Source organism: Mustela putorius, unplaced genomic scaffold (genome assembly GCF_011764305.1).
Source record: "Mustela putorius furo isolate JIRA1106 unplaced genomic scaffold, ASM1176430v1.1 tig00537227_pilon_pilon_pilon, whole genome shotgun sequence".
NCBI classification, from domain to species: Eukaryota; Metazoa; Chordata; class Mammalia; order Carnivora; family Mustelidae; genus Mustela; species Mustela putorius.
Window position 1 is genome coordinate 27,651,476 of NW_025422368.1, and position 24,630 is coordinate 27,676,105.

At 50.8% G+C, this 24,630-nt stretch overlaps 1 protein-coding gene across 1 annotated transcript in view; it reads left to right on the forward strand.

Annotated features, from left to right (window-relative positions):
- Positions 1–19,313, forward strand: part of LOC101687333 (cationic amino acid transporter 3-like) — a 55,100-nt gene extending 35,787 nt beyond the window's left edge. The window contains exons 2-3 of the transcript XR_006604672.1: positions 18,026–18,231; positions 18,902–19,313. The gene's annotated coding sequence lies outside the window, so the exon portion shown is untranslated. The remainder of the gene's footprint in view (positions 1–18,025; positions 18,232–18,901) is intronic.
- The last annotated feature ends 5,317 nt before the right edge of the window (positions 19,314–24,630 follow it).

Sequence of the window (24,630 nt, forward strand, 5' to 3'; positions counted from 1 at the left end):
AATGTTACCTCTGCCTACGCCTTTCTGGATTATCTGCCTCTGAAGAAATTTATTTCCTTTGATCTCTCCTACTCCTTTGTGTCACTCTCACCATAGTGGTCTCTCTGCACTGTGTTCAGCAGTAGTTACCCTGTGTCTTCTCTTTCTCCCTCACTCACCTGTAAGCTTCTGGAGTGGGGAGACTGTGCCCTGTATATTTTTATATTCTCTCCATTCAGATTAATACATACCTATAGAATTGCTAAATAACTTTCTTGTGTGGTATAAAATGGGGAAAGAGCCCATGAAGAGATGTATGGAAGGAGAGGTACTATAAAAACTGAGAAAGGATAATTACTGTGACTGTAGGTCTGCACATGATGCTTTCAGGTATGGATCATCTTATTAGGAATATGTTATGTAGGATTTATTCCCACATAACATATTTAGTCATTGTTCATTATTTCTTCCATTGAAATATAGAGCTTTTCCTAGAGGGATATAGACAATAAGCTAGAAAACCAATATAATGTTCAATAATTCCAGAGTGTGATAAACCCACAAAGGAAATCAACAGGGCCTCATGAACAAGAGTAACAGGGAATTTTGTTTAGACAGTAAGGCTAGGACCGTCCTTTATAGTCACTGTCATATATTTACCCTACTATGATTATGAGTTAATTCAGTTTCTAACCCGAAGAACAAGAACAATAAAATCTGAAGGAGAATAAAAGCCCTCCCACCAGGGTGTGTGTTTGTCAACCCAAGCTTAGGATTGGTTCCTTCTTTGGTCCAATTCCAACCTCCCCACTGTTTTGGGAAGAGAGGAAGTCAGGGCCCTCTCCTTGCCTCAGGATCAACCCTGTCCCCCCTTCTCCCGCCTAGGAGTCTGCAGACAAAACAGGGATTAAGAGGTTTGGTCTTGCTGGAGACTTGGAGACAGATCAAGGTAGAGGCCTCTAAAATAATGCCCCAGGATGCGAGGAGCTGGGCAAGAGATGGAGGCAGAAGTTCACAAAGAGACTAACTGTTGTCACAGAGACTCCCTCTCACCTCCCAGCACAGTCTCAGTGTTTTCTGGGCTCTGTTCTCTTTGGGGGAGCTGCTCAGTGCTTTTGGGCTTGACTTTAGAGACCACCTGACCCTGGTCATCCCTGGTTCCCTGCTCCAATGCTGAAGCCAACCCAGGCTGTGAGGAACAGACAGTCCCCCAGTATCCCAGCAGCCTCAGCTAACTTGTTCATTGCCTGGGTCTTCCTTCCCTTTCCTCTCCCACTCCTCCAGGGACAGGTTGGAAGTGCTCCTTTCGATCTCTTGCAGAGCAGGAGTTCCATTCAGAAAGGCTTGGTGGGGGGGTTAAAGGTAAGAGGAATCTGAGACCTGAAGCTTTTACAGCCACTAACCCTCTCCTGACCCTGCTTCCTGTTGGGATAACATGTTTTGGGTGTGCAAACTATAGTTATACTAAGAAAGATTAGTAATTATGTGGGCTCAGGGTGCTGGCTAAAGTTTAAAGATGACTAGGTTGACTGCTGGGGCTCAGGAGCTTCAAGAGCCCACTTAGATTTTGCCAGAATGTGGACATTCAGGCTGATTGGTGAGGGGTCCGAGATCTGGGAGTCCTGGCTGAAAAGAAAATGTGTGGTATAGATGGGGTGGGGGAACAGTGACTAGGCTCTTGGGGGTGGGTGTCATGGTGTCCTGAGCTGGGCTGGGTGGAAGTGGATGGATAGGAGGACACCCCTTCAGCCTAGGGAGGACTCCAGGTTCAGGCTCTGAATTAGAATACACTCTCTCCAGGTGGCCCAGAGGGGAAGGGAGGAGAATTGGGAGGATCCATTTCAGACTAGTCCAGCCTCATTTCTCCACCTCACCCTCCCTTACTAACCTAACCGCAGCTCCTCAGTGGGCCATTTCACACTTACTACACACCTGCTGTGTGCACAGAGCTCCAAAGTGTTCTCCTGCCATTCACGCTCTGGTAACCAAGCCCTGCCTTCCCCTTGCAGGCCAGGCAGATACTCAGACTCCTGGGCACCTGGGTTGACCCTCAGGTCCAGAAGGCCCCTCTGAAGCCTGGGATCTGGCACCTAGGTATTTTGGACATACCAGGGGAAGCTGAAGAAGTGGGAGCGAAGGGGAAGGTTGGGAAAGAGCCCCACAATTTCTGTGGACAGTCTGGTACCTTACAGCAGGGAGAAGGATTAAAGCCCGAGGAGAGAAAGAACTTCCAGGGAGCAGACAGTGCTGCTTGTTTTCTGAAGCAGAAATCCTGGGCCTGATATAGGGAGGGACAGCATGAAGGGACACACAGAGAGAGATCTTCTCCCCAGGAGTGCTGGGGTTCAGAAAGATGTGGCGGGGGAGAGAGACTGCACAGAGCAAACAGGCAGAAAATGAGGAGAGACTCTGGGGGGATCTTTGGCTTCCACGTGGAGTATCTAGTCTTGCCCTGCACACACAGGGTCATTACTAACCACGAGCCCTCTGCTGGGCTCTCAGATGCAGTGATCTGTTGGGAGAAAAGAGGCACAGGGTCTTTCTCTTCTGCAAACCTGCGCTGGGAGTGAGGGGGAGTCTCCCTCTACCCAGAGTGGAGGCTGAGGTGGTGGGATCACCTGATGGGGAACAGTCACCATTTGTCTCTGTCCTCTCCTGATACAGAATGGGTTTAGGGTGACCAGGTCATCAGGCCATTTGGAGGCCCTAGGGCTGCCTAGGGTCCCATTGGACCTGGGGTGGGGGAGCCAAGCTGTGGGGGGCTGTCCCCCCCCATGCCACTCAAGAGGAAGCTGCGCTTGCTGTAGTGGGTGGGGCTTCCTCATGTGGGAAGGAAGTACCACAGGTATTCCTCTGGTTATCCTGTTCCTCTGCACACTCCTGCCCATCACTTTATGATGGAGAGATGTCTCTTTAGTCCTCCTTAACACCTGACTGGACTTGGTCTGCTTGCAGGAAGAGAAGAGGGAGGGCAAGCAGAGGGCAGGAGGAGGAAGCATGGGGCAAATGCCCTGCATATGAAGAGGCAAAGGCAGGATTTGAACTCAGGTCCTTGGCTTCTGAGCTCTTGGTCTTTCCCTCACACCAAGGGCAGAAGGCCTTACTCTTCTCTGTGTCTGCCTCAGCTGCAGGCCTAGGGGTGTGGGTGAGCTGGGGGTGGCAGGTAGTTGCTCTGAAGTGTTTGTTCTGTGAAGGACTGAGTTATTTGTGCAGGTGGCACTCCCATAGTGTGGGTCATAGTCCTAGAGACCCTCATGGCAGGAGGGGAGATAAAGCAGAGGAGCTCCGGTGTGGGCCAGGAAACTGGAAATAGCTTTCCTGTGGGTGTCCCTGATTTCCCCTGGACATTCTAGATCTCTAGGTTCTAGGGGACTGGGCTCTGGATCCTTAGAAGAAAGGACTAGAGTGGCGTGTATGTGTACACAAGTGCGTTTGATGAGTGTGTGAGAGTGTGTAAGTCTGGGTGTGCATGCCTGTCTGTTAATGAGTTTGTGAGTATGTGTCTTTGTGTTGCATATACGTGAGAAAATTTGTGCTGTGTAGGTGTGTATATGTGTATAATTTGAGGGTATGTGTCTGTGGGTATGTATGAGTGTGAATGTGTGTGTCTGTGTGTGTGCGTGTGCTGTCCTAGGGGAGCTTGAAGACCCATAGTGGCAGATGTCTTGGATTTGTGGAAATTTCCAGCAGGTTCCAGGCTGTTGTATAGTTTGGGAGGATGGGGGAGGCCAGGAGAGGAAGGCTGATAGTGCTGGGGTGTGGGGGATGGGGACCCTGAGCAGTGGATGTCTCTGTCCTGCCAGGCACAGGGGGATGGCATCAGTGTCCAGGGTCAGAGGCTGGGTGGAGGCATTGGTCCCGAGGCCTGCTCTCAGGGTTGCATTGAAAGAGCTCAAAGACCCTGCTCTGACCAGAGAGGGCCCTAAAAAGGCGGGGCCAAGATGGGAGGTAGGCCAGACAGTGGAGGGTTCAGGCTTGCTTTCCCAGCCCCATTCCCAGGAACTGGGTTGATGTAACCAGGCTGCAGTTCCTAACTCTTGGCTCTACCATTCTACCAGAGAGTCCCCAGAAGTCCCTGTGTGCCCCCTGCTGAGGCTGGCATGACCAGAGTCACACTGAAAACCAATGTCTCTAGTTTGTTCTACCCAGGCAGGTGCAGAACAAGTCCTTGTCTTCTGGAAGCTTCTGGTGAGGGCATGAGTGCATTCTTACTGAAGGTCACAGCAACTGAGGCTGTCAGACCCCTTGTGCTGGGAAGTTCTGACTGAGTCTAGCTCAGTTACACTTGTGGCACTTCCTGCTCCATGAGGATGAATTCGGCACCCCCAGCATGGAAGGGGTTTCTTCTGGATGGGAAGTGGGTCAGAGTGTAGGGACACTTAGAGGATGTGGGGTAAAGCCTGGTGGGTCACAGATGGTTAGACCTTTCCTGGGCAGGAGGGCAGTGATCAGCAGGACATTCAGAGAAGATTCAGAGAAGAGAGCTCAGAGACCACCCGTTTTCCCTCTGGTACCCCTGTCACCCCAGACAGTGCCAGGGGAACTGGAAACAGGGATGTGGTAGGAGGGAACAGATGAGAAAGGGGAGAGGGCTTCCCTGTCTACAGAGGGAAGGAGCCTCTGGAAACACAGGGCAAAGAGCAGATGATGAATGAGGAAAAGTTCCTCCAGCAGTTCAGGAAGTCAGAGGAGATGGTCGGGGCAGTGGGGCTCTGAGGAGGAGAGGGATGTGACCCGAGGGTGGGTGTGTGCAGAGCACGGTGTGTGTGGCCTACATGTCTGTGCTCCATGGTTGACAGTCCTCTGTGCCCCAGTTCTGGGTGTAAGCATATGTCACGTGGGGAAGCGAGATCTCTGACGTGGGTGTTTAACCCAGGGCTGTGAGCTGGCATCCCACTGGGCCCTACAAAGGATGCTTTCTTTGAGAAGCCGAGGTCAGCACCAATGGGAAGACCCTGGACTGGGAAACAAGAATGTGTGGGCTTCAGCTCTGGCTCTATTTCTCAGCTGGGTCCCTGTGAGGCATCACCTCTGGGAGCTGGGATGTTACCTGCAGTCCAAGCATAAAGGGAAAGCCAAGTGACCCTTCTGTGCCAGCAGCCTCAGGGCTAGGGACCAGAAAAGGGAAGGGGGCTGGAGCAGGGAATGGCATTTCAAGGCCCAAAAGGAATAAGGGATACCACTGGGAAGCGTCGCGGGAGGGGATTCCCACATTCAGAAATTCTTGCAGGAGCCCCAGACCCCCAGCCTGGGCAGCCCAGCCCTGTCTCAGGGCCCAGGGCTGGCTCTGCAGGGAGCAATGTTCTCTGCCACCCTCTTGTGGCCGCTGAACCCTTCACAGGTCACTGCTGAGAAGCTTCCCTGGAGTCCTTGTCCCTTGCCCCCTGGTGGAAATTGCATTTATCAGGAAAAGAGATCTTTGGCCTCTAAAGTCCATCTTTCCCCCAATCTCCTCTCGTTTCTGGAGGCATCAGCATCTCCTGAAGGCTGGGAACGTCTTCCTGACATTTCACCCTCTTTGGCATTGCTCGAAGTATTAAGTTGTGATTTGGGGGATATGCAGTGGAGACAAAGGGTTGAGATGAAGACATTGAGCCCAGACCAATTTCTCTTCCCCTGGGATCCATCTACAACCACAGCTCCCAGGGTCTTAGAGATTTTTGAAAGAAAGACAGTAGGGCTACTAACACTCCTGGAGAGAATGGGTCTGGAGCAGACCGGGCATTATGAGTCTAGGCTTCTGTGAACTTGCACCTGAGCTCAGTCCATCAGCCTCAGAGGAGATGGGTTCATAGGAGCCAGTGGGTAGGAGACAGGGATGCTGGAGGGAGATGGCCTGTGTGACAGGTGCTGGCAGGATTCCTTATCTCCAGCTCTGGAGTCCCCTCCCCCATCCAGGCTGCCCTTGGCCCCTCCTTCTAATGTTCAGTGCTCATTAGAGCACTCATTAGAGTGCTCATTAGTGCTCCCCAACATGTTGTTGGGGAGACACTTGGGGGACCAAGCTGTATTGGATGGGCAAGGAGGGGGGAGAGGGTGAGGGATGGACAATAGGTAATGAGGGAGGAGGAGGGGTTCAGATGACTGGGATTTCAACAGGGGTCCCTTGATCACTGAGGTGTTGGGAAGGCTTGGCAGGGGACACTGTCCTGGGGACAGATACTGAAGGGCTGAGGGTGAGTCATTGGGGGTGGGAAGGATATGGAAAGGGATTGAGTTCCACGGATATTGGGGCTTATTTTGGGACACCTGGTGAAACAGGACCAATGACTTTATGTGGAGCTTCCTGTGGACCAGGAAATGTTGGTTACATGTGCCATGAGAGGATACGGGAGGGACACACATACTTTCTGTTCCCCTTCCTGTACTTGCAGACCTGTCACAGCTCCTCCCATATATGCCTGTCTGAGGGGTGCAAGGAGCCGCTGGGCAGTTCTCCTGTGCGATGCAGAGGCAGAGCTCCCAGGAGGGACATGTGTCTCTGCAGTTATAGAGAATTTTCTGTGAGGAGCAGAATGCTACAGTCCTCAGTCAGCTGTCTACCGCCCACACCCAGAGCTGCCATGCGAGTCCCCTCTTGCCCTATATGCCAGCCCAGCCCTGGATCCATGGGGTGATGTGTGGGTGAGGCAGAGAAGGGGAGTGATGGACAAAGGGAAAGGGAAAGAAAGGCTCAGTGAATTCATGCCTAGACCAGAGGATGAGAAAATTAAGACAGAGCCAGTCCATGTCCCTGGAGAGTCCAAAACATCCATAAACAGTCAACAGTGAGTAGTGTAGTGGAGATACTGGGAGACAGAGCCAGAGACAGGACAGGGGGAAGAGAGGAGTCTCCAGAAAACAGAGCAAAAGATCCAAGACAGATGCAGAGATATGCAAGGTTAATGGTAGCAGAGACAGACGGGGACTCAGAGGCACAGGTTGGATGCAGGCTCAGGGGTGAGAAAGCCATGGACCCAGAGCCCAAGACAGATCATGGACATGGGCCCGAGTGAGGAGACAGCCAGAGAAGTGTGCACAGAAAGGAAGGGAGACGGAGGCAGAGAAGGGAAAGGAGGAGGTGGGGGCAGCAGGGGAGGCAGGGAGAAGGGGCAGGTAGAGGTGGCAGAGGTGGGGTGCAGGGTCTGGGTCCAGGGTTCTGCTGACCTCTCGGGACCTGGGACCCTGGAGGGAAGAGAGGCCCCTGTGTGGGGGAGGGGGTAGGGACATGTGTGTGCACACGTGTGAGGAACCCAGTTGTTCAGAGCTCTAGGTGCTCTGGCCACAAGGCCAGAGTCCTCTGGTGCTGAAGGGACCCCATATCCTCACCTTCTGAAGCCCCTGCTCTGATCAGTGGATGGGTGAGGGGAGGGAAACCAGATGAAGGTTGGAGAGAGACCAACCTGGGAAAGAAATGGCAGAGCCCAGACTGAGATCAGAGGGAGAGAAGCTGAGAGTGAGGAAGGAAGCAGAGAAAGGAGCAGAGGACACAGAGGGACAGAGGTGGGGAAGGACACTGCTGGAGGCAGGGGTGTAGGAGAGAAAGGGGGAGGGAGGGTGCCTCTCACTGCAGGAGGGAGAGTGGGGTAAGGGGAGAGGCAGGACTATGGAGAAGCAGCTCAGATGCAAGCAGGCTCCTGTCTCCCCAAAGAGCTGTGCTGACACAACCCTGGGGTGAGGTGGGGAGCTGGTCATGCGTGCTTCTCAGGGTGAACATGTCCCTCTCTCCTGGGTTCAGTACAGTGAGCCTGGCCCCCTGCCTGCCACCTTGTTCCCAGTGGAGCTGACAGAGTCCCCTGCACGAGGCTGGCTCATGCTGGCTTCCTCTGTGCAGATCCCCTCCCAGCCTGCAGGGCCGCTCTGAGCCTCCTCACCAGGGGCACATGGGTGTCCTTTAGGGCAGGCCCAGAGGCTGGAGAAGGTGGTGAGGACCCCGCTGGGAAACCTTATTTCCAGGGGAAAACCAGGTGGATGTGGGAAGACACAGTGGAGGATCTGCCTCCTCCCACATGGCTCTGAAGGTCATTGTGAGGTGACACTTGCAGCCTGCGACAGAGGGGGACCTTCCTGGTGGCTGTGGCAGCCACAGCCACAGTATCATTTTTCTGTGTGTTTGTTACAACTAGGTAGCAGAATGTCCAGGAACATCCCCAGACTCATGCTGGTAGGGGAGGGCTGGAATTTGCCTGAAATACTGGGTCAAAGGGTCCTGCCCTTGGGGAGCTGATGTCCCCGCCATGCCCACTCCTATGCAGAATAACCTGGTGACACTTACCCAGGACACACCTACAGGTGCACAGGACCAGAGCAATTTCAGAATCAGAGCCAGTGAGTTCATCAGGGAAGGCTACTTGAAGGAAGAGAGTCAGGAGGGGGTATAGAAGGAGAAACCCAGCAGGGCATGGTTGGAAGACCAAAGGAGGAGAAGCTCTCTGTATTGTTTCTGAAGCAGGACAAGCCAACCCTATGCCAGGCAGGAGATAGCTGAACTGGGTGGGAATCAGCAGCTGGACTGGGGCACCAGCAGGTAGGGGAGAGGAGGGAGGCAGATGCTCACAGCCAGGCTGGGGATCTGAAGTTGCTGGGATTGGAACTGAGCCACTGGAGGGAGCCCTGAGATGTGTCAGGCAGTGATGTGTGTGTGTGTGTGTGTGTGTGTGCGTGTGCGTGTGCGTGTGTGTGTGTGTTGAGTTGAGAGAGCTGCACACCCAGGGGGCTTTGTGGCCCAGGCTGTTGTGTGTCCATCTGTGTGGGTGATGGTATGTTGGTCTGTCTGAGGGCCTGTGTGCACTTGTGTGTCTCATGAGTGAGTGATGTCTCAGCTGCTTTTGTGTATTTCATTTGGCTGCATGGGGTGGAAGGCGGCACGTGTGTGTGCATGTGCCTGCTCGTGCAGGAGGGGTGGGGCCTGTGGGAGCCCCAACTGCCCAAGCACCCCTCTTCCCTGCTCTGGCTCCCTCTGCCCCTGCTGAAGTCCTGACAAGGAGGCAAACAGCAACATGACAAACTGCTCTGCCCACAGAGACCAGAATCAGTGTGAACCGTGTGCAGACGCCTGCAGGGGGAAGCCCACATGAGGAGCCTGAGGGCCAGTGGTCTGTGGAGTCCTGCAGGCACAGTCTGCTCCTAGGAGCAGGTGCCCTCACAGGCACTAACAGGCCAGAAGGACAGGCGCTCCCTGGCTCGTGACCTCCCTCTCCCCTCCCCTCCTCTCATCCCTGTGGCCCTGCCTTCCATGACCTCCACATGCTGGTCAGGGTGTGTGGTGGTGGGGCTGGGGACGCTCATCAGAACACAGGAGAATTGCTCCTTTTCCGTGTGTGTGTGTGTGTCTGTGTGTGTGTGTGTGTGGTGTTTCTCTGGTTTTAGCATATATGGACCCTAGCTTTAAGGAAATCCTTTCCAAAATGTCTTCTACATTTCTTTTCCTGAAATCAAATCCATTTTGTTAGTAGAGTTAGTTTCTGAAGTCCAGGGTCTGATTCAGTGTGTTTTATCCAAGACACATGTCTATGGAAAAGGAGAAGGATAAAGGGTAGAACTTGGAGAAAGAAGGTAATTAGCAGGTCCTGTAGCCCTGGACATTCTGAACTTTGTTAAGTTCTTTGGGATGTTAAGTGTCTTTGGGAGTGGGATGAACCTGGTGGGGTTTGCTCCTTGTTTTCTTCTGCAGGACTTCTCTGGAAGATTCTCTCTCTATGCTCTCCGATGTGAAGAGTCCCTGGGCTCTAGGAGTCACCAGACATCTGGACTCTGGGACCTTCACATATTGCTGCAGGGAAGGGGGCAGGGAGAATAATCAATCTCCTTTAGATTGCTTGAGTTAATGTTCTTAGGGTCTTCACTGGCCCTGAGAGGAGCTGGGGGAGCTGGTCTTTGCAGAATACCAAGAATGCCTGGGGGACAAGGCAGGGTCCAGCCTTCCAATATGTCTTATATCTTCACACACTTGGCTGGTTGCTTCATCATCATTGTCCTGAAACCCACATTCAAGCATGTACACTGGTCTCAAGGTCTCAGTTTCCCCTTTTGTGGGTCTCATATGTGTATTTGTGGGGTCCCTTTAGTGAGGAGCCACTTGTAGTCACGGATGATGACTGCTCAGGTGTCTACACTGTTGACCCCAAATTAATGGACAGTCACTAGTAGATTATTTGCTCTTACTGTGCCTGGTAAGCCTGTCAGTGTCTGCCCTGCATCTCCTCCTGTCTGTGTCCTGTGCTGCCTCCTGCATCCCTGGTCTCTCTCTGCTCTCCCTCCCAGCTCTCTCCCTGCTTCTCTTATCTCTGTGTCTCTCAGTCTCTCCTCCTGTCTCTGCCTCACGCCCCTGCCTCCTCTCCTCTTCCCTCCTCCCCTTCTCAAGGTGCAGACACTTCGTGTAACATCACCTGGGTGGGCGCCACCTGCCAGTTCCTCCCATTCTGCCCCCCTCCTCCAAGAGAGACTTCTGGACCCAACTCTGTATCCTCTGCATTCCCCCAGCCTAATTATTTTCCTTTTCTTCTCCTCCTCCTCCTCCTCCTCCTTCTTCTCCTTCTTCCTTCTCCTTCTCTTCTTTCTTCTTCTTCTTCTTCTTCTTCTTCTTCTTCTTCTTCTTCTTCTTCTTCTTCTTCTTCTTCTTCTTCTTTCTTCTTCTTTTTTAATTTATTGTACTGTGGTCCAAGTAAAAGGAGGATTGCAGGTTTTGTAATGTGCAGAGGACACAGGAACAGGATGACATGATTGGGGTCACAGTGTCTCGTGGGCTCTGAGATAAAAAGAAAAGACCAGGGTTGCATCAGGGGTGGAAAAGGGGTGGGGGCCTGTGGCTGTTTTCTCCCCCACTTCCAGGGAGCACTGGTAGCCCTTGGATCCTCCCTTTCATATTGGCACCCTAGAATTCCTTCTCTTATCTTGCCTCTGGACCTAGTGCCCCCTTATTTTGCTTTCCTTTACTTATTTTACTCTGACAGATTTTCAGGTAGGAAGATGTTCAGGGCCTGACCAAACACCCCACCTGATGAAGGTACTATGGTTGCCTTCCCTGCTTCTACCCCTTCTCTAATTTCTCCTCTTTCCCTCTCTGGTTCCTCTCCGTCCTCTCCTCCCTCCCCATGAAAAATAAAATGCCAACTGCCCAGGGAGGAGCAATAGACAGGAGTGGGAGGACTATGGAAGGAGGGGAGCAAGGAGCATCAAGAAGGCTCACAGAACTGGAAGGGCACCGGATACGGAGAGGAGAGGTGTGAGGCAGTGGCTGCTCCTGTCCTCTGTCACCCCTGCCCACTGTCCAGGGGCTTCAGCACAAGTGGGAGGACAGGTGTGTGTGGGGTCAGAAGCAAGGAACAGGAGAAACAAATTGTGAAAATCTAGGGGATTCCCATAAGAAACGTCTCTTCCTCCTTTCCTTCTGGAGGCTCCTCAGTTGGTGGGGAAGTAGTAAGGAGATCGTGGGAGAGGGGAAAAGGAGAGGGTAGCAGGGGACTTTCTTCCCCTTTCCATTCTCCTAGCTGCCATTCTTCCCAAGGGCTGGAAGGGGAGTGGCTGAGAGCTCAGGGTGCCCACAGGCCCCCCCCTCCGGGGGGAGTGGTCACTGCCACTGTTACCACTGCTGTCCTAGGACGGAGATCAGGGGTGTGTTTGCTGCAGTGCTCATAGACAGGGTGATGTCCGCACCTGCGTGTGGTCTGAAACAGAAGCAGAGCTTGGCGTCTTGCCACACATGTGACACTGCACTTTCTCCCCATGTGGTACTGTGTGGGCTGCAGTAGGTCCTTCGTAGCAAAAGCTGTTACACATGACACATGTGAAGGGCACTGTAGAGCATGATTGCTGAGGGGATCCTGCGGGGGAAGCTCTGGCCACACCGGGAGCAGCTGTAGGACTTGTGCACTGCACCTCCTGTCCTGCGTGGGCATGCGGTAACTCACGGGGTCCTGTGTTTGCGGCGCTGTGGGCACACGGGGCACGGGGAGGGTGAGTCCAGAGCAGTCCAGGGCAGTCCGAGTGCCACAGATTGTGCTGGTTCTGGTGGGAGGTGTGGAAGAGGCCTTGCTACATCTCACAGGAGTGCTTCCCTGGCTTGCTCTCTCCATGCAGTCCTGGTCACCAGCCACCTGCATCCATGTCTCCCCCTTGCTGCGCAACTCAGCTAGGGACACTTAGGAAGCTCTGCAGCACCAGGGTGGCTATCTCCATAGCAAGGGGATGGAGAGAGGGGACCCTGCCAGCTTTGGCTTCCCTGTGGATGGGCTCAATCTCCAGAGTTTACAGCCTTTCCGGAACTCCTTGCCTGTGGAGCACAGTGTAGGTTCCTTTGCTCTTTTGCTCTCCCTGACATATGGGACAGGGCTACAGTGACCATCTGGGTTTATGCTACCAGGACAGACACTGCAGAGATGGTGGTGGCAGAGACGGGGAAATGGACTGTACAGCTCGCTGACATGGGCAGGGGTTTCAGAGCTGCTGTGTCTTCTGTGGAGTCCTCCAAGCCTGGGGTGCAGCAGCAAGGGCAGCAGAGATGGCTTCAGACTCCTGGGCACCAGTGGCAACCTAGAACAGGTCCACCTGGAGAGGCATGACTTCTGGGGGCTGGGGTATGGCTTTGGGTGACATCACAGCACCTCTGCTGGCTATGGGAAGGAAGGAAGGAGGGTGCCGGGGCCAGTTTTCTTTGTTGGTCCCTCCTTCCCGACCCAGCATCACCCCTAGAATACAGGAGGTTCTCAGTTAGTGCCCTTGGTCCATACCTCCTGCAGATGTGTTAGGGCAGGGCCAGTGTGATTTGTAGGAGGTTCTTCCTGTGATCAAGAGCAATTCTTTGCACTTCAAGTTCAATGTTCTGTTTTAGTGTAGTTAGTATAGACTCTGTCCCTACTGTTATCCTTCTCTCTCCTCCCTCCATCTCCACCCATCTTTAAGAGACCTAATTTAAGGTTAGAGGAATCTCAGCACTATCTCTTTCTACCTCTCAGTAGAGGCAGTGGTGTCCCTTTTCCCTGAGATCGTGGGCCCATCACTCGTGCATTCAGCCCTGGGTCTCTTAGCATTTCCCACCTTCTCCATCTCTGAGAAGTCCTGCCCCTGTCTGAAGATTAATGTTCTGGGAAAGAGGAAGCACCTTCCTTTGGTTCCTGTTTCAGGGTCTTGGGGTCCCTTCATTATGATGTCTAGAGCAGGAAGCTCTGCAGTCAGAGACCACGTGTTTACTTCCTCCAGCACAAGGCTCAATGCTCATTCAGTCAGAATATGCTATGAATGCTGAGTGACTGTCTCGGGAAGCCCCTCAGGGGAAAGCTTGAGCCAGATCCCTTTTATTTTTACTTCTGGAGCGGTTGGAAACATGGCTGAGGGGCCAGGATGGACAGCGATGGTAGAGGGACATGTAGGAGATTCTGCGAGAGGCAGCTGGGTGGGGGGAGGTGTTTCTGTGCTTGATTACAGGACTTCGGCATGGGCTCTTTAACTAGATCTGGAATTGGCCTCCAAATCACCACAGGCTGGGCTCCGCCGGGCTCACCACACTCTCCACCTGCCGACTAGACCTCCTCCACACCCAGGACCTTGGAAAGCTTGTGCTTCTAAATTCATGGCTTGCTCCCCAAACAGTCCCCAACAAAGCTCCATTTGAGCCTCAGTCCACCTCCTCATGAATTCAGGGCCCCACTGGTCTTCCATTGCCCACCTTTATCCTTCCTCCAGGATTCCAGCTAAACCACCACCTTCCTATTGTTACAGGACTTTTTTCTCAGTTAGTGACCCCAGTTCTTGGAAATTCACAGTGTTGGGCTGGAAGAAAGGGCTACTTAAGATGGCGAAAGCTCCCGCCACAAGACCTGAGCTCAGACAGGAGAACAAAGACCCAAGCAGAAATCTGAAAACCCTCCCCCACCGGGCTCCCAGGGACCAATGGGACCCTGACAAGCAGGAATCTGAGACCCCCGTCCGGGCTCCTGTGGACCAATGGGATCCCGACGAGCAGGCGAGATATCCAAATAAGGGAAACTTGCCAAAAGACCCCTGAACTTCCCCGGAGACCCCTTAAAAGCCCCCTCCTCCCTGCCTTGGGCGCGACTTCTGCCACTCTGCTTTCCAGAGTCACGGAACCTCGCCCCAGGGTGCCCACCTCCTCCCGGCGCAACTTTCCTGGCTCCCCTTCTCCTGAGCCTTGAAACTTCGCCAGAGAGTGTTTTTAATAAATCTTGCCTTGCACCCACTTTGCCTGGTGTTGTGTTTATCTCGCCGGAAAAAAAAACTTTACATTTGGTGCCGAAACCCGGGAAGGAGATTGAGCCCCCACCCCAGTGGGAGGCTCTCTCCTTTCCCTGGCCGGACTGGACCTGCCTTTCCGAACACCACTTCTGAAGCTGTGGTGAGTTTCCCCCGATTCTGCATCTCCTTCCAGAAAGCCCTGCCCTAATCGCAGCCGCATCAGGGTGGACCCCGCCGGTCACCAGGTGACCTCCGTGACTCTGAGAGGGTGGGAGACGTCCTAACCTCTATGGCAGTTGACACAGTTTTTCCGCAACCCAGTGGTGGACGAGGGGACCCCTTCTTCCAGCCCTCGGGTTGCCCGGCAACTAATCGTGGGGACCTCCCAATCCAAATTCGACCCTAAAACATCCCGGGGGTGTTTTAGGCCTGTTGACCAATCTTAAAACCCTGGAACTGGACCAGGACCTGTGAAAACGACGTTACTATACTGTCACTTGGCCACAATACCGTTTAGACAATCAGTCCCAATGGCCTCCGGAAGGCACGTTTAATTATCAGATTCTCATGGACCTAAATAACCTCGGCAGACACCAAGGCCAAAGTCCCTTATGTTCAGGATTTCTGAACCGGCGCCCTCATCCCCTTCAGCCTCCCCTCCCATCTCCACCTGCATTAGGACTTGAAAACCCTCCCCTGATTTAGTCTGCCCCGAAGGGAGGTTGCTGGAGTTGAGGGAGTTGTTCGAGTCCATGCACCCTTCTCTCTACAGGGCCTTTCCCAAATTGAGAAATGTTTGGGCTCCTTTTTGGCCAATCCTGATAACTATATCAAAGAATTCCAATGTCTGGCCCAAGCCTATGACCTTACCTGGCACGATTTACATGTGGTCCAGACCACCACCCTCACCACAGAGGAGAGGGAATGCATCCAGGCTGCAGCCCGGGAGCACACACTGATGCTGCCATGCCAGCTGGAGCCCAGGCGGTCCCAGCTGTAGAACCAGGTTGGGATTATCAGGATTGCCAAGATGGCTGCCGGCGCTGAGAGCGCATGGTCCAATGTCTCAAAGCCAGCATGCGGGCAGCCTCTAATAAGGCCGTTAATTATGACAAGATTATGGAGATTGTCCAGGCCCCTGACAAAAACCCCTCCATGTTTCTTAACTGATTGACTGAGGCTTTAACTCAGTGCACTGGCTTGGACCCCGCCTCTCCTGCAGGGGCCACGGCACTGGCTACTCATTTTATTTCTCAATTGGCACCAGATATACGGAGAAAGTTAAAGAAAGCTGAGGAGGCTCAGACCCCCATTTCTGACTTGGTGAAAATGGCATTTAAGGTCTTTAATTCCTGTGAAGAGGCCACTGAGCTTAAACGACAAGACAGACTCCAGCAAAAGGTTCAGTTGCAGACCCGAGACTTGGTAGCAGCCCTGCGGCTGGCTGGCTCCGGGAGCCAGCAGAGAGGGGCAACCAATCGCACCCCCCCGGGGGCCTGTTTCAAATGCGGGCCTGAGGGACATTGGGCTTGCCAGCACCCCAATCCAAAGCTGTCAACTCGGCCTTGCCCTCAATGCCATTTGATGGGCCACTGGAAATCCGACTGCCCTAACCTCGGGGTATCTTCGGCGCCTCAACGTGGGGGAGCCCCCGAGACAGTAAGTCCGGCTTTTCAACTGCTCGGATAGGGGGATGACTGATGAAGCCCAGACTCGGCCACCCCTGGAGCCCAGGGTCATGCTCCAGGTAGCAGGTAAGTCCATCTTCCTTCTGCTGGACACAGGGGCTACCTACTCTGTTCTGCCTTCCTATTCAGGACTTACTTGAACCTCACCAATTACTGTTATGGGGATCGATGGGACCTCCTCCAATTCTAGGGTGACCCTTCCCCTTATATGTAGCCTGGATGGGTTCCCCTTCTCCCACTCATTCCTAGTGATTCCTTCCTGCCTGGTCCCTCTACTGGGGAGGGACATTCTCCAGAAACTGAGGGCAACTATCTGCCTCTCCCCTTCCTCCCCTTCCTCCACCTCAATCCATCTCATCCTACACCTCTCCACTCCCTTTACCCCGACTCCTGATGACCTACCTACTGTAGATCCTCAGGTGTGGGACACAAATGAGAGCCCATCATCGCTTCCCACCTTACCCTGGTTAAAGTACATAACTCCAAGTTTCCCTCTCGAGCTCAGTTCCCTATTTCCTTAGCCCACCGCTGGGGCCTAAAACCTATCATAGAACAGCTTAAACATCAGGGACTCCTGATCCCCATCAGTTCCCCCTGTAACACCCCTATCCTCCTAGTATGCAAGCCCTCAGGGGCTTATCGATTGGTACAAGACCCTAGGCTTATCAATGAGGCCCTGGTCCCCCTCCACCCAGTTGTTCCTAACCCCTACACCCTATTGTCTCCCGTTCCCCCAAACACCTCTCACGTTACAGTACTGTACCTAAAGGATGCCTTTTTCACTGTCCCCTTGCACCCTGATTCCTATTTTCTTTTTGCCTTCACCTGAGAGGATCCCAACATGCACACTTCTGGACAACTAACTTGGACTGTCCTACCCCAGGGGTTCAGGGACAGCCCCCACATTTTCAGCCAGGCTTTGACTATAGACTTAACAGTAGTTAGTCCTTAAGGCCAGTACTCTACTACAATATGTGGATGACCTCCTCCTCTGTAGCCCCTCCCTCTCGGTCTCCTAGGACAACACCTCCGCCCTACTTAACTTCCTAGGGGCCAAGGGATATCGAGTCATCCCCTCTAAGGCCCAATTATGTGCCCCTTCAATTACCTATCTGGTCCTACTTCTGACTCCCACCTCTAGGTCTCTTACCGGGGACTGCATACAACTCCTCCAAGAACTCCAACCTCCCCAAACGGTGGATGAAATACTCTCTTTTCTTGGATTGGTTGGGTTCTTCAGACATTGGATTCCAAATTTCTCTATCCTGGCCCATCCTCTGTACCAGGCAGCTAAAGAGACCCTCCCAGGGTCCCCTAACTTCAATCCGCCACTCATTCTCTAAACTAAGGGACCGCCTTACCACCGGGCCAGTTATAGCCCTACCCGATCTCTCCAAACCATTCCTTCTCTACACAGATGAGCGCTCCGGCTCGGCTACCGGCCTCCTAACACAACTGGTGGGGCCTATGCATAGGGCTATAGCCTACCTGTCCAAGCAACTGGATGTTACTACCCAGGGATGGCAACCCTGCCTCAGGGCCCTAGTGGCGGCCGCTTCTCTTACAAAGGAGGCTCTCAAACTGACCTTAGGGCAGCCCATCATGGTCTACTCTCCCCACCGACTCACGGACCTCCTTAGCCACCGATCCCTGGCCCATCTGACTCCTTCTCGTCTCCAGCTATTCCATCTGCTATTCCTAGAAAACCCTCATATCTCTCTCTCTATCTCCCCCCGGCTTAAACCCCGCAACTTTACTGCCTATACCCTCGCCCACCCTGGAACCCATTCCTGCCTACTCTACAAAGGAAACACAAGCCCTCCAGGCGCGGGAAGGAAAGATTGGAGATAAGGGGTGGATCTACATTCAGGACAGGACTGCCCTGCCGAGCAATCTGGTGCACACCTTAATTACTGACATCCACTGATACCTCCATATTGGCCTAAAGGCTCTCCACCAATTTTTTCAGCCATTGTTCTATCATCCTTCCTTATCTAAGGTAATTGAAGTTGTCCACAGGGCTTGTAAAACCTGTTGCGCTATGAATTCACAAGGAGGAATCCACAGACCAGGGCCTAACCATCAGCTCCGAGGTCATCAGTCGGGGGAAGACTGGCAACTGGACTTCACTCACAAGCCTCACCATAAAACCTTTCTCTACCTATTAACCTTGGTTGATACATTCACAGGCTAGATGGAGGCATACTCCGTGGCCCGGGAAACAGCGGACATGATGGCTACAATACTCATTGGCACATCATCCCAAGGTTTGGATTGCTGCGGATCCTCCAGCCGGACAGTGGACCCGCCTTCATCTCCAGTGTAACCCAACAGGTTGCTGAGAACCTCAACACAACCTGGAAGCTTCACATCCCATACCACCCACAGTCATCAGGTAAGGTAGAAAAGGCCAACGGGCTGCTCAAAGCCCAACTCACCAAACTTACCCTAGAGACCCGCCTTTCCTGGCCCACACGTCTGCCCCTGGCTCTCACCAGACTCTCTGCTACGCCCCAAGGGCCTCCGCAGGCCTTCAGGCTTAAGTCCATTCGAATTACTATATGGCTGGCCCTTTCTTATAAATCATAGCCTTCCGGCCATTTCCCCACCTCCTTTATCCTAGCTACCTTACCTCACGCTCCTCCGAGCTCTCTTAAGGGCCCACGCCGACACTGTCCTCCCAGCCCCAAGCGACCATGCTTCTGAAGGGGATATATGAGATCTATCTCCTGGGGAGCAGGTCCTCCTCAAAAGCTTGTGGCCAGGCTTCTTACAAACCTGGTGGACCAGGCCTCATACTATCGTCCTTACCACCCCAACTGCTGCGAAACTGTTGGGGCACTCTGCATGGGTACATATCAACAATCTCAAATGGGCAACCACAGATACTGATTGGACTTCCCAGATGGCAGGCCCCACCAAACTCTGCTTGGTTAGGGACCCTTCTCATATTCCTTCTAACCCAGACAAAGCAGGCAGATCCATGTGAGTCTAGCTGCATGAAGGGTTCAGGTACCTCTTGCTATTTTTCGGCCTTTACTTATATGCTTGCAACCTGCTACCAGGGAAAGAAACCTAGAACCTGTATAGTTACCTCCACGATTAAAGGACTCAGGGATCGGATTCAAGCATGGCGGCAAGACACGTCTTCCTGGGGCCTGGACCCCTACACCTGGGGTCTCCTACAAGAACTTGCCCGAGTGTCCATCAATCAACTCCTCCTTCAGCCCTATTCTCGCCTGCCCACTTCCAACTATCCCATGACGACCCCCACCGCCGTCAGCAGGAAGTAGCCAGAACAGAGTCAATGCCCTTGGCACCATTATATAAAGCAAAACGTTGGAATGTTGGGCTGGTAGAAAGGGCTACTCAAGATGGGAAAGTTCTACTAAAGACGGCGAAAGTTCCTGCCACAAGACCTGAGCTCGGACAGAGAACAAAGACCCAAGCAGGAATCTGAAAACCCTCCCGTCCCGGGCTCCCATGGACCAATGGGACCCTGACAAGCAGGAATCTGAGACCCCCGTCCGGGCTTCTGTGGACCAATGGGATCCCGACGAGCAGGCGAGATATCCAAATAAGGGAAACTTGCCAAAAGACCCCTGAGCTTCTCCTGAGACCCCTTAAAAGCCCCCTCCTCCCTGCCTTGGGCGCGACTTCTGCCACTCTGCTTTCCAGAGTCACGGAACCTCACCTGAGGGTGCCCACCTCCTCCCAGTGCAACTTTCCTGGCTCCCCTTCTCCGTAGCCCTGAAACTTCACCGGAGAGTGTTTTTAATAAATCTTGCCTTGCACCCACTTTGCCTGGTGTTGTGTTTATCTCGCTGGAAAAAACTTTACACACGGCACTTCACAGAATGAAGAGATAGACCAGACAGAGTGGTGGGCAGCAAACAAGGTTTATTGAGAATTAGCAAGTGATAATACAGAGCGTCCAAGGAGGGAGGGGACCTGAGAGGTTTGCAACCAGGAGTATCTAAGTCTAGGGGTTTTTATGGGCTTTTTGAAGGCTGTTTTATCTGATTAACCCTTCCTGTACCAGTCATCCAATCAGGTTTTTAACACCATCATATGGGAAAGGCTGGAGGGCTCCTTCCTGGGTGGTGTAAAATCTTTTTAAGGAGGGCCTAGAGGTGGGAGGACCCCAGAGGAGACGCAGCAAGGAATAACCTTAACCTCCCCTATATCATATTTTGCTCATCAGAGCTAAGAACCTTTCTGGGCTGGAGGAGAACAGAGTGTAGGCCTCCATATCACTCCGACCCCAGTAAACTTACCTGCCCCTCCCAAACTCACAAGGTACTGGTCTACATCCCCCAGGTACTGGCAGGGACACTTTGGCCCTCCCTGCCTTCCAATTATCCTTTATCACTACTTTCACATGCTTCCCAGGCCCCTTCTGCCCTTTGGCCCCAACTTCCTGAGGCCCAGCCTTGTTAGTGCTCACACTCCTTAGGCCCCTCCACCTTGCCTCCCCCAGCCTCAACTCCCTGAGGTCACCCTGCGCACACCACTCCAAGTTCTAACTTTGCTTGGCCAAGCTCCTTCCCTCTTCCTGGGTTTGGCTTGCACTTTCTTCCTAAGCGTTTCTTCTCTGAAACAGAAAAAGCCCAGGGGTCAGTGATTTCTCTTGTTTGTAGAGCCAGCAGAAAAACTGAGACAGAGCTGGGGAGGAGGAAGATTGCACTTGGAATGCCTTTGGCTATAGAAACTGTGTGGTGTTAGAGCCGAGGGTATTTAATGGCACCAGAGCAAGACCTTGGCTTGGGGGATGTAGACCAGTACCTTGTGAGTTTGGGAGGGGCAGGTAAGTTTACTGGGGTTGGAGTGATATGGAGGCCTACACTCTGTTCTCCTCCAGCCCAGAAAGGTTCTTAGCTCTGATGAGCAAAATATGATATAGGGGAGGTTAAGGTTATTCCTTGCTGCGTCTCCTCTGGGGTCCTCCCACCTCTAGGCCCTGTCCTCCTGCCTAGTCTTTCCTTTCCAACCTGGTGCAGAGCTTGCTTTCTTCATCTTTGTCTTTCCCAGAGGCCTCAGCACATGGTATGCTTAGACGTGTTCATGGAATGAAGGAAGATTTTTTCCATCAGGCTTTGCTGCCCCCTTCATGTTTTACCTTGTTTCTCACTGGGAGATTATGAAAGTCTGCGTCATATCTTCTTGGAGAGGACATCTGTCACAACTTCGCAGAATAGCATGTCCAGTGTGATAAGGGGGTCCCCCGACACCAGAGAGGATTTGAGGGTCTAATTCCTCCAGGCTCAAGGTACTAAATATCTATTTTTATAGATGCTATAGGTTATCTCTCTGCCTTTCTTATCTAATTTTAAAAAATTGTGGTGGGGCTGAATTATAGTCTTGTTTGGCTGTAGGAGGAAAGTTTATCAAGGTCCCCCGGGGTGGGCTGCCTCATGGTCATTAAAAAACTGAGCCACCAAGAGGCTGTTTGCTGTTATCACAAAACATATTGGCAAGTATTTAATTTAGAAGGCCTTTGGAACCTTACTGTTCTTCATCCTCCAGCCTCCCCATTGCCATGTATACTGTGGGCAGAACCCCAACACCAGAAGCGCAGACACTTATCCATGCAGGACACCTGTTTCATTGATTATATGTGGCAAATGTTGATTTCTAGGTTGTCTTTCTCTTGTGCTCTACAATTTCTTGGGATATTTCTCTCCATTATCAATAGATACCTGTTACGTGCTTCTAACACATATTCGTTTTATTTTACTTTTTTAAAATTTAATTTTATTTTTCAGTGTTCCAAGATTCATTGTTTATACACCCAGAGCTCCATGCAATAAGTGCCCTCCTTAATACCCACCACCTCCTTAATACCCAACACCAGGCTCACCCCACCCCTCACGCACCTCCCCTCCAAAGCCCTCAGTTTGTTTCTCAGAGTCCACAGTATCTCATGGTTCATCTTCCCCTCTGCTTTCCCTCAACTCACTTCTCCTCTCCAACTCCAAATGTCCTCTATATTATTTCTTATGGTCCACAAGTAAGTGAAACCATATGATAATTGACTCTCTGCTTGAATTATTTCACTCAGCATACTCTCTTCCAGTCCCGTCCATGTTGATACAAAAGCTGGGTATTCATCCTTTCTGATAAAATCATAGTACTCCCTAGTATATATGGACCACATCTTCTTTACCCATTCGTCCACTGAAGGGCATTTTGGTTCTTTCCACAGTTTGGCAACTGTGGCCATTGTTGCTATGAACATTGCTGTACAGATGGCCCTTCTTTTCACTACCTCTGTATCTTTAGGGTAAATACCTAGTAGTGCAATTGCAAGGTCATAGGGAAGCTCTATTTTTAATTTATTGAGGAATCTCCACACTGTTTTCCAAAGTGGCTGCCCCAACTTGCATTCCCACCAACAGTGTAAGAGAGTTCCTCTTTCTCCACATCTTCTCCAACACATGTTATTTCCCATCTTGTTAATTTTGGCCATTCTAACTGGTGTAAGGTGGTATCTCAATGTGGTTTTGATCTGAATCTCCCTGATGGCTAGTGATGATGGATATTTTTTCATGTGTCTGTTAGCCATTTGTATGTCTTCTTTGGAGAAGTGTCTGCTCATGTCTTCTGCCCATCTTTATTTATTTATTTATTTATTTATTTAATTTCTTTTTAGTGTTCCAGAATTCATTGTTCTGCCCATTTTTTATGTGGTCATCTATTTTATGTGTATTGACTTTGAGGAGTTCTTTATAGATCTTGGATATCAGCCCTTTGAATATCTTTTCCCATTCCGTGGGATACCTCTTTGTTTTGTTGAGTGTTTCCTTTGCTGTGCAGAAACTTTTGATCTTGATGAAATCCCAAAAGTTAATTTTCACACTTGTTTCCTTTGCCTTTGGAGACATATCTTGAAAGATGTTGTTGTGGCTGATGTCGAAGAGATTACTGTTTATGTTCTCCTTTAGGATTTTGATAGATTCCTGCCTCATGTTGAGATCTTTTATCCGTTTTGAGTTAATTTTTGTGTGTGGTGTAAGAGAATGGTCAAGATTTATTCTTCTACACATAGTTGTCCAATTTTCCCATACCATTTATTGAAAAGACTGTCTTTTTTCCACTCTATATTTTTTCATGCTTTGTCGAAGATTAGTTGACCATAGAGTTACGGGTCCATATCTGGGCTCTATACTCTGTTCCACTGGTCTATGTGTCTGTTTTTTTTTTTTTTTTTTTTGCCAGTACCATGCTGTCTTGGTGATCACAGCTTTGTAGTAAAGCTTGAAATCAGGCAACGTGATGCCCCCAGTTTTTTTTTTTTTTTCAACATTTCCATAGCAACTTGGGGGGTCTCTTCTGGTTCCATACAAATTTTAAGATTGTTCCAGCACTTTGAAAAATGCCAGTGGAATTCTGATTGGGATGGCATTGAAAGTATAGATTGCTCTAAGCAGTATAGACATTTTAACAATGTTTATTCTTCTGATACATGAGCATGGAATGCTTTTCCATCTTTTTGTGTCTTCTTCAATTTCTTTCATGAGTGTTCTGTAGTTCCTCCAGTACAGACCCTTTACCTGTTTGGTTGGGTTTATTCCCAGGTATCTTATGGTTCTTGGTGCTATAGTCAATGGAATCGATTCTCTAATTTCCCTTTCTGTAATTTCATTGTTAGTGTATAAGAAAGCCACTGATTTCTGTACATTGACTTTGTATCCTGCCATGTTGCTGAATTGCTGTATGAGTTCTAGTAGTTTGGGGGTGGAGTCTTTTGAGTTTTCCATAAAAAGTATCATGTCATCTGCAAGGATAGAGGTTTGACTTCTTCTTTGCCAATTTGAATACTTTTTATTTATTTCTTTTTTTTAATACTTTTTATTTCTTTTTGTTGTCTGATTGCTGTTGCTAGGACTTCTAGTACTATGTTGAACAAGAGTGGTGAGAGTGGGCATCCTTGTTGTGTTCCTGATCTCAAAAGGAAGGCTGTCAGCTTTTTCCTGTTGAGAATGATATTCGCTGTGGGTTTTTCATAGGTCGATTTTGTGAAACTGAGGAATGTTCCCTCTATCCCTATACTTTGAAGAGTTTTGATCAGAAACAGATACTATATTTTTGTCAAATGATTTTTCTGCATCATTTGAGAGGACCATGTGGTTCTTCTCGCTTCTCTCACTGATTTGTTCTATCACATTGATTGATTTGCAAATATTGAACCACCCTTGTATCCCAGGAATAAATTCTACCTGGTCATGGTGGATATTCTTTTTAATGTACTGTTAGATCCTATTAGGTAGGATTTTGTTGAGAATCTTGGTGTCCATATTCATCATGGATATTGGTCTGAAATTCTCCTTTTTGGTGGGGTCTTTGCCTGGTTTGGGGATCAAGGTAATGTTGGCTTCATAGAAAGAGTCTGGGAGTCTTCCTTCTGTTTCTATCTTTTGAAACAGCTTCAGGAGAATAGGTATTATTTCTTCTTTGAATGTTTGGTTGAATTCACCAGAGAATCCATCAGGTCCTGGGCTCTTGTCTTTTAGGAGGTTTTTGATCACTGCTTCAATCTCATTGCTAGATATTGGTCTATTCAAGTTGTCAGTTTCTTCCTGATTCAGTCTTGGAAGTTTATAGGTTTCCAGGTATGCATCCATTTCTTTTAGGTTGCTTAACTTATTGGCATATAACTGTCGATAATAATTTTGGTTGGTTGTTTTTATTTCCTTGGTGTTACTCGTGATCTCTCCCCTTTTATTCATGATTTTATTAATTTGGGTCCTCTCCTTTTTCTTTTGGATTATTTTGGCCAGTGGTTTATTGATTC